Below are 10,804 nucleotides of genomic sequence, written 5' to 3' on the forward strand. Positions count from 1 at the left end.
TAAGACTTAGTTTTTATATTGTGTAAGGATGTCAACGGAGCAGGGCGGGGGATACCTCCCTACTCTCCATTCTCGCTCCTAGATTTGCTCTCTGTCCCTATCTCTGTTTTCTGTCGTGGGAAAATATTATTTCCTATCTTCATTTTCCATAGAGTCCCATTTTTCGTTATCTATCCGATAGTTCTAACTAATTATTAATTTCTATATGAATAGAGTTGCAAGTATCCATCCTATACAAAACAGTAAGATTTTATACAAAAAGTTTAAACAATAAGATGGTGACTTCTTTCGAAATGACGTAGTGGGGAACGCAATGACGAGCCAGAGGACAAAGCAATGGACAAGGTGGGAGACGCGGGAATAGAGAGGAGAATGGACACGATGCGAAAAGGAACACCGCAAATAGAGAGCACGACGCAGTGAGGATGATGGCATAGTGAAGTGTGACAATGCGGCGAGAAGAGAGAGTGGCGAGAGGGTGGCTGCAGAGATGTTGGATGGAGTATGGACAGCATTAGGGATCTATGAATTGAAGAAGGGTTATGCAAATGAGGATTAGGATAATTCAACTATTAAAGAAAATTCAATAAATTTATGAAATTCGAGAATTAATGGGGACGGGTCGAGGATCCCTGCGCCTACCTCGGAGAAATTGTGTCCCCCATCTTCATTTTCGCAGAAAAAATCTCCCACAGTTGGATCTCCATTCGAAATAGTTCCCGCACGATCCCACGTCTCAGAAAATTTTACCCTCCTAATATTTGTGGGGTTAAATTAATCGATCTCTAAAAGTTTAAATGAATCAAATTAGCTTTTAAAATTATTAATCATTTTTTTAAAATGCATCTTGTTATAACTACTTGTTAGTGAAACGCTGACACTAAACTATCAGTCATATGGCGCAAAGATAATTTATCATGGGTAATAACTAATGGTGGCTACTCCAATAAAAATTGTATGATTATCATCATGTGAAAATATTTTATTTTGATCATTAGATAATAGATTGTAGAGCTTGATTTTTATTTGAAGTAAAAATGTTATCTTTATTCAAAATGTTGCTAAGCAAATAAGTTACACTTTTTAAATAAGGATCATCATGAGAAGATGTTTTTGGCATCTTCATAGGAGTAGTTGCCATAACTAATAACTAATAAGATAGACATATAAATTTACTCAATTGGATAAACATATATGTAGGCATGTGTAGTTTTTATTCCAAATGAAAAAATTCAAATGCCAGTAATTTAATTTATATTGATTAATATTTTTAATAAATTATTAATTAATTATTAATTACAAATAATAAATTATATTAATTTTATAGTATTATTTCTTTTTAAATTATGTATGTAAAGAACTTTTAGTTGACATGTCCAGAAAAAAAATTGTTGAGTTAAAATTATTAAATTATACTTTGAATAGACCCGGTTAAAATCTCATCTTATAATTAAAATATATATTTTAAGATAAATTTCATAATAAAATATTATTTTTTATATCTCAATTAATACTTTTATATTATACGTTATTGTTTTTGTTTTAAAATAATTTATTTTGTTATAAATGTGACATAATATTTAGTAAATTTGATTTTGAAATAATTTTTAAATTTATTATGTAAATTTTATAACCAACTTAATTCGATTAGTTTTCGAGTCAAATTTAAAATTAGACTAAATTTTTTAAATTAGACCAATAAAATATTAAAATTATATTCAAATATAATCAAATCTAATCTGACCGAATTCTTTTTTTATTGTACGTACTCTGTATTCAGAGAGAATGAGAGAAGGAGAGTACGGGGACGAGCATTTGAGGGTGAATCACGGTGAGAAAGATGACCATACCATCGGAAGAGATAAGGGGGAGAATGTGGGAGGGTGTGTATCCGGTGTTAAAGAGGGTTTATTCTCGAGAGGGTTTAGAAAAGTCATCCAATGTCTCTTTTAGAGATAAAGTCATTGGTGCAGTGAAGTCTAAGGCCTTTGCATTAGTAGGGTCTTTGTGTGGGGATGGTATCGCAACCGTGAAGGTGATTCTCGTCCACCAAGTGTCAGTTTTACGAAATAGGTAAAGAGCTGTCTAGCTGAACCATACAAGTGCTGGATAAGCATTATGGCTACTCTTATGCATAAGTTTCGGATAGTATGGCGCATCAAAGGAGAGTTTGATTTGTTGGATGTGGGGTTTGGGTATTTTTTGGTTAAATTTGATATTGCGTGAGAAAGTCATGCTTGGTGGCCTGTGGTTGATAGATGGTCACTATGTCGCAGTAAAGCCATGGGACGTGGATATTAGGCCATGCGAACAATCCTTCGGATCAACACTAGTACGGATTCGAGTCTCGGATTTGGTGCTACCAGGAACAAGCAATGCTGCAAATTGCTTCTACAATAGGGGTTCCGGTGAAAGTAGACTTGGCCACTAAGCTTGCAGAGAAAGAAAAATATGCCCGTTCAAATTAATCTTGGGTTGCCGATAATCAAACATATTATAGTGGAGGGCATGACTCATGAAGTGGAGTACGAGAGTTTACAATTGATTTGTTCTACTTGTGCACGGTATGGGCATGATAAATCGTTGTGCATGGAGAAAGAGTCATCGGAAGGGAAGGGTGAGTCTTTCGGTGATGGAAAGAATCATGGAGCCCTGACACTAGTGCCACACAACAATCATGAAATTCAAAAAGAGGTTGAATCGAAAGCTCGCAATTTGGGTAAGGATTCTCGTAATTTGGGCGAGAAATTAGGAGTTGTTAAAGGGTAGGATGCGGTTACGGAATCATTGACCCTCACGTGTCTGATGGTCATGTTAAGGAGGCATGCATGGATGATGGAGAGGACTGGCAAAAAGTATTGCGTAAGGAAAAATTCACAATGGGTCATCCATCAGGTTTGAAGGACCAAAACAGAAAGCAGCACAAGTCTATTTCTAGAAGGATCCCAAGGCCCAATTTGCATGGTGATGGAGGCAAATCAATTGGCATTAGGATGGGGCAGTGAGAAAAACATGAAATTGTGTCATCTCCATCGCGCAAAACTCCTCCACGTCGTGGAATTTCTCTCCGGAAGCGTCCGCAACCTTCCTCCCTGCAGAACTCGCCAGTTGATAAAAATGACGACGCAACGGAGGGAACCTTAGTAGATGGAAACATGGCGGGTGCAGCGTTTGGGAGTCCGACGGTGGCAATTATTCAGGATCAGAGTGTGCCAGTACCGCAGGACAAACCACCTATTGAGGTTGGTGATTCTATTTAAAGTATTATGTTCTTATTTATTCTGTCCCTATTATTTATGGATAGTTTAAATATGATTGCTTGGAATATTATGGATGCTTCTAATAAGTTAGCCCGGGTGCATTGTAAGGAACTTGTTAGGAAATTTAGACCAAATTTTTTTATTATGGTTGAAACTCATTTTCCGTTTCAGCATTTAAAATTGAGAATTGGGTTCATGAGGTTTATGTCATTCGAAAAACGGGTGAAAAATATTTTAAATCGAAGAAATTATGGGCGTTGAAAGATTTGAACTCAAATTGATTTCCTTTTTCAAATCTGTAGCTTGCAACTGATGCTGGTTTTTTTTAAAAGAACATACGTCCACGCGTATGCATGGCCCACGCGCACGCGTGGCATGGATTTTGGCGATGCATACGTGACTGGCCCTATACGTACACGAAAGAAGCCAACAAGCATGTCCACGCATACGCGTGATAAGGGGACGCGCGCGCGAGCTGCAATTTTATATTTCCACGCGCACGCATAAGCCACCCGTACGCGTGACCTATGATCCAGCAAACATGATTTTTGAGTTTTAAAACCTTATTTCAAACCTCTAAACCTCTATTTCCTTTCCTTTAGTCATAAATAGTGGTATTAAACCTGACAATCAGATGAAGCTAGAAAATGGGGATAACTTGGCGGTGAAGTGAAGTTAAAAACGAAAGTGATGAATTGATTATGAAATGTTACGGATAATTATGTATGATACTTGGCTTGATAATCAAATGAATGATCATGTATGCTATTTGGCTTGAATGATTAAATGATTTGAGATACGAGTTTTTCTGGGAAAGGTACCGTGGCTTGCCACCACATGTACCAGGTTGAAAACTTGATACTCTGTTGACCCTACGACGTAAGGGTGACTGGGCACTTATAAATTCTCGGGAATGTTAACCCCCATTGAGCAATATGGATTATTTGAGAAAAATCTATGCATAGACTCTTGGGGATGCACGTCAAGGGACAGTCTAAGGTTTTCGGACTTGTCGGGTTAGTTAGATAACCGACAGATAAGCCTCATCAACCATAGGACAGGCATGCATCATATGCATACTACTTGAATTACTTGTTTGTGCATTAACTGGGTGTGCCTAAGTGTACTTGTCATGTTAAATGTATACTTGTTACTTGCAGTATTTGTAACCTTCTTGTGCTTGCCTTTATCTGTTTATTTGTCTGTGAAATGCTGACGGGATGGAGGTATGGAGGAATGGTAGTATGGGACTTAGATTTAAGGTTAAGTTAAGTTAGGTTTAGATACTCTTAGAAAATCACCTTTTATGACTTCTATTTAATACTTTAAGCTCTATAATCTGAGTGTCGGCGTTCTAAGATTGCCTCTGGCATTCCCAAGACCTTATATATTATGTGTGTGACACATTTACCATATTGAGAACCTCTGGTTCTCACCCCATACTATGTTGTTGTTTTTCAAATGCAGGTTGGGAGGCGTCTGGACTCCTGCGAAGTGGTTACTAGGTTACTTTATTGTACAGTGACGTATACATATATGTACTTAGCTTTCTCTCCGCACATCTTGCTCTTTCGATCCTCTTAGAGGTTTATAGAGAGACAGGATTTTGTTTAAGTACATCTGGGTTTTGGTTATGTATGTATATATGTGTAAATATTCTCCGGCCAGCCTTGACTTCGCGGACTAAGTTAGGAGCTTGTTATCTTGTATCTTTGGCCCTCTATTCCTACTTTTATTACCTTATGTTTGATAGTTATAGTTTTCTTCACACGTTGTGCGCTTTTCATTTCGCGATTTTGTTTTATCCATTTTTCAAGGCTCATAATCTATTATATTTTTTTTGCTATTATATGTACATATTTTAATTTTAAAAATCATAATATATCGCCACCTTTATTTTACATCTTAGGTATAAAATTCTGGATGATAGGATGTTACAACAAAAATGACGATGAGATTACAACTTTTTTTTTTTTAAAGAAATTTAAAAATAATCTTAAAAATGACTACCATTCTATTTAAACGGTTCTTTTATTTTTCTTATTTTTGTTCTTTGTTTAATTTATTTAAGAAAAAAAAAAATCTAATCTGGCCTATAATCACTCCCAAATAGTGGTTAAATTGTGGTACAATACGGAAAGTCGGCAGGCTATCATCATTTAATTAGGCTTGAACTGCTACCAACTTACTAATTAATGTATTGAATTAAACATGTTGATGTCAATCACACATTAAAGAATGATGCACAATGAAATTGAGTAAAAGGGGCTACTATACAATTTCATAGGCTTCTGAATCTGTAAAATAAGGGTATTGCATTAAAGTTACTTAACATTAAAAAATAACGTAGATTCATTTTTAAGAAACTTTTAGTCAACGTTTTAGGTTTTAATAAAATTTAACCATTTACCTTTAACCTTTTATTTCGTTAGACAAATTAATTTTATATAAAAAGATTCATATGAAAATTCTAAAATTTTTTACGAATTATTTTATTTTTATTAAATAATAATAAATATTAATTTGTCTATTTTTATTAAAATATAATGTGATGATTAATTTATCTAATAAAATAAAATATTAAAGACTATATTAATTTGGTAACTAAAATTTATTTAAAAGTAAAGCATTTGATTTAAAAAAATTAAGAATTAATTTGGAGTATTATTAAGGAAAAAAAAAAGAAAGAAAGAAACTCCCAAAAGGTCTTATAAATAGTAGTAAGACTTGGATAAATAAAATGTCCTTCAAGGGGTAAAGATAAAGAGAATAAAAGTAAATATTCTTTTTAATTATAATTTTTATGTATTAATTTAATCTTTTATTTTCAAATAAATGTTTGTTATTTAATTGACTTTTTCTCATCTATCCTTAAAATAATTATCAAAATCTGCTAGATGTTGATATTATGGATAAATGACAAATGTGCGATATTCAAAGTTTGGGCTTAATAAAATTCAACACCAATTAATATGAACTTTTAGAAATAAAAATAAATGCTTCTGCAATAAAACCGAATTTGATAAGTAAATAGTAAAGGTTTAATTATTTTATTAATTTTTATAATTTTAAAATTTTATTTAAATTTTTGTATTTTTAATTAAATTAAAACATTAAAATTAACATAAATTTTTTTCAAAAAATACGTGGTTAAATATTTAATTAGATTTTTAATTGAGAATAATTTTGAATTTATAAAAAAATATTCAGTTAATTTTAATATTTTTTTACAGTAACAAAATTTAATTATAAAATTAAAAATAGTGTAAGAATTTAATTAAAAAAAAGTATAAATATTTAATTAAAAATTAAATAAAATTATAAAGAAATAGAATAATTAAACCAAAGATAAATCACCACGGGGGCGATTTTCACTATGGCAGTTTGGCTTCCAAGCATCTACTTCATTATGTAATGTAACTAAACTACTAATAATATATTGAATATAAAAATGTATTAATAGAGTGTAGGCATGTAGACTAGTAAATTATAATTGTATTAGAATTAGTATTATTAATAAGCTAAAAAGGTTAAGTGAGGCAGATGTCAAATGTAAAAATGCTTTCTGACTTAGCTTGGCGAAAATTCAAAGCAACTGAATATTATATATACTAGCTATAGCTAGTAGCTAGTTCAATGGATTCTGACTTCGCTGAATATTGAGCATGGCATTATTGACCTTCACCAACCCAATATCACAGCTTCTTAATTTCTTCTCCTTCCACGCTCGAGAACAATTAGTAATGTTGATGGAGGATTGATCCGGTGTTTTGAACTATATGTTATGTGTGAAATTTTGAAGATCCAGCGGTTGAGTCTATTTGAAGAGAGTCATAGAGAGTGCGACAAATTTTATCTGGTGAGGCCAGTATTACTATGCATCGGCAATCCAAAGTTATTGCATGAAAGAGGAGTGGTAGGCCAACAATTTTTGTGATTTATAGTCATTTAGTAGCTATTAATAGTATTTTTAATGGTATGAGATTTTATTCAATAGTATGAGATTATTTATATTTTTTTTTACTAGTTACATGCTAACCAAAATTTAATAAAGTTGCTGGCCTAAACTTTTTCTAATGTAAACACTAAACTAATCTAACTTAGTTAATCGTATGGTGTTAATTGTAGGGTTTCTTAGCTACACTGAGTCCCTTAGTTGGGCTTGAGTTTCAATTTATTTTGGCTTTAATCCTGTGATAATATTTTATTCGAAATTTTGATTGTATAAGCTAATACCAAAAAAAAAAAAAAAAAAAGGCTGATCATGGAATCAATATAGCTAATCGCCTATAAGCCTATTGCCAGTTCGCACTTTGCAACATCAGTTTTTTTTTTTCTTTTTCCTTTTTTAATATATATATATAAACAAAATCAGTTAATATTATATGAAATTTTCGTCGTCTTTCAGAATTCAAAAGATATTGTATGTTGGCAGTTTTAATGGGATTTGTCGGAAAAAGATCCTCTTAATTTTTTTTAAGAAAAGTGTTTGGAAACTAATAGATTTTGAAATTTATAATAATTAATTAATTATTATTAATATTTTTAATATTATAAAATTATATCTAATAGTATGAGATTATTTATTTTTTTATTAATTAAATATTTATCTTTTAATAAAAAATACTCATTCTTTAAACTTTTTTTTTATTTTAATTGTCTGATAGAATATAATTTCTCACCTTATATTCTTTTAAGTGAAATAAAAAAAATAAAAAATATTCAATAATAAAATATTACACTTTACTAAATAACTAAACAATAAAATGAAAAGATTTACTTTTTTTTTTTAGTTAATAGATTAAACAACTCTCAATGTACTCCAATAGATTAAACAACATCAATTCTAGGTACACAATACATCCACACACTCTCTTACTAACAGGGCTTTGAGAATTTTGGATGGCATGATATGTCGGCCTGCATGCATGACTTAGTAACGACTGACGTCCCACACAAAGACTAGACTTTAAAATAATAATAATAATAATAATAATAATAATAATAATAATAATAAGAGAGCTCATTAGCTTTTTATACAAACTACTTTAACTAAAAACATATATATGTTGTTCTTGAAAGTAGAAATATTTAGGCAAATTAAAATAGAAATAAATTAGACATGCTTTAATTTAATTATTTGTTAATTCTATTTACCTCACCAACTTACTACCATTTTAACTAATTAATTTTTTTATCATATTCATAATAAGATATCAACATATGTTCTTATATAGTTAGTAAGTGTATATTTAGGGAATAATAAAATACACATAGAGACTTAATAATTTAATTGGTTAATTTTACACAATATTAACTATTAGATGTGTGTATTTAAAAAATAATGGAGCACATATAGAGATCTAAAACCTTTTCAAGCAAGCAAGCTCCATTCCTATCCTCCAGTGAGTATCGAACCCGGGAGAGATGGTTAAGGGACACAGACCCTCATCCATCTGTGCCAACTTGCGTTGGTAATAATTTAATTGGTTAACTTTACACAATACTAATATAATAATCAAGTCGATTAATTTTTAAACAAAAATATATTGTAATTTTTATACCTAATAATTAAAGTGACGAAATCTAACTATTTTATTGATTCATTCTGTCACAACAATAAAAAGGGTTTTCTTCTATATCTTCATCCTTCCTTGCAAAAGGTACTTACAGTTTCATAATATGAAGCGACATCATCAGAATTAAGTTGTACAACACATAAGGGTTTTTTGCTTGACCACCTAGAAAATACAAGTATAGAAGCTACCATAAGTTAGTAAGCGATGATTACAGCACGCACCAAAAGAAAACACAAACCAAAAAGAGAACAAAAGAACAAAGAGAACAAATATAACGTGACACTACTGATGGCAAAAATTACCCAAAGAACTCTGTAGCTGTAGTGTCCTTTGTAAGTTGAGACCCTCAAAAATTTGTGTACACTAAAATCAGTCACTAATATAAAATACATATTAAAATATATTAAAAATAAATTAAATCACATATGTATTTATATACAAATATACTGGTGGTTTATTTTAGTAGTGGATTTTGGTGTTTGAATAGCATTTTTAAAAACATTATTATAACTCCATATAAATCTTTAGAAAGGGTGTCCATCAAGCACCAGTGGTCTAGTGGTAGAATAGTACCCTGCCACGGTACAGACCCGGGTTCGATTCCCGGCTGGTGCACACATTTACAAGTTCTCTTTTTTTTTCTGGGTTAACATAAGCTCTTGTTTGTTTTATTTTTTGAGTTTTTGGTGGTCAGAGCCTTTAACCATTTTGTACATACAAAACTTCAGTTGGGCCAAACGATTTTTTCAAGCTTAGCTCCAACTGTACTTCGCAAAGTAATTGCTCCAAGCCTTTTTTCCATTATTGATCCAAAGAAGAAGAAGAATAAAAATCTAGTTATCATGTATTTTAAGGATATATTTTACTGGTATAATAATATGTATTTTTTAATTTTTTTTACATATTTAATACATTAAAAATATAAAAATTATTTTTAATAACGTTTAGAAAAATATTTTTTTGTGATATTCTTAAAATATATCATTAAAACAGATGTAAGCAAGATTCTAATAATAAATAGGGAGCCACTCAGATAAAGACGCTAAAAACGTCTTTTTATAAAGATATTTTTTAATAATTAAGATTTAACACATATAATTGATTAAATCGTGTTATTTTTGTCAAAATTAGGCTAGACAAATTGATCTAACTGAAAAATGGTAAATCAAATCTTGAACTGATCTAAATTAATATTATTTTTTTATAGAAAATAACTATAATACCCTATTATAGAAAATGACTAAAATACTTCTATTATATACATTAATTTTGAGAATCCTAAATTTTAATCTTTTATTTTTCTATCGTAGGGTTAGAATTTAGAATTTTTAAAATATATATATATATATATATATATATATATATATATATATATATTAAAAGTATTTTAATCATTCTCTATAATAAGAGTATTGTAATTATTTTTTATAAAAAAATAATATTAATTTTGACTAATTCAAGATTTTATTTACTATTTTTTTAGTTAAATCAATTTGTCTAGTCTAATTTTGACAAAAATAATATAATTTAATCGATTATATATGTTAAATTTTAATTACTAAAAAATACTTTTAAAAAAAAAAGTTTTAGGCATCTTATCTGAGTGGTTCCTAATAAATATGCTTATTACGTGTTACTGAATACTAAGGTGATGGTGTGATGCAGGCAGCATATATAGAAACACTAGAAGTTACTTTGTAAAATATCTAATTAAGATTTTCTTTTATTGGTGAACGTGGACATAGTCCACAGAGTTCAGGATTACTCCATAAATGTTTAATATTTTGTTTCATATATTATGCACAGCATACTGAGATATATAGAATAATTCCAAAATATTTTGTTTCATAAATACCGTTTTTCTTTCGAATATTATTTCAGTCGATTTCGAGACACAATCACTTATGTTTGGAAGAATATATATAAAATTTATAATCTTTTAAAAGATAATTTTATTTGGTGTAT

At 30.3% G+C, this 10,804-nt stretch overlaps 1 non-coding gene across 1 annotated transcript; it reads left to right on the top strand.

The window, feature by feature from the left end:
- The first annotated feature begins 9,383 nt into the window (after positions 1 to 9,383).
- Positions 9,384 to 9,454, top strand: TRNAG-GCC (transfer RNA glycine (anticodon GCC)). Its single transcript has one exon. It is a non-coding gene; the product is annotated as a tRNA-Gly (tRNA).
- Positions 9,455 to 10,804: the final 1,350 nt, after the last annotated feature.

Source organism: Arachis hypogaea, chromosome 13 (assembly GCF_003086295.3).
Source record: "Arachis hypogaea cultivar Tifrunner chromosome 13, arahy.Tifrunner.gnm2.J5K5, whole genome shotgun sequence".
Taxonomy (NCBI): Eukaryota; Viridiplantae; Streptophyta; class Magnoliopsida; order Fabales; family Fabaceae; genus Arachis; species Arachis hypogaea.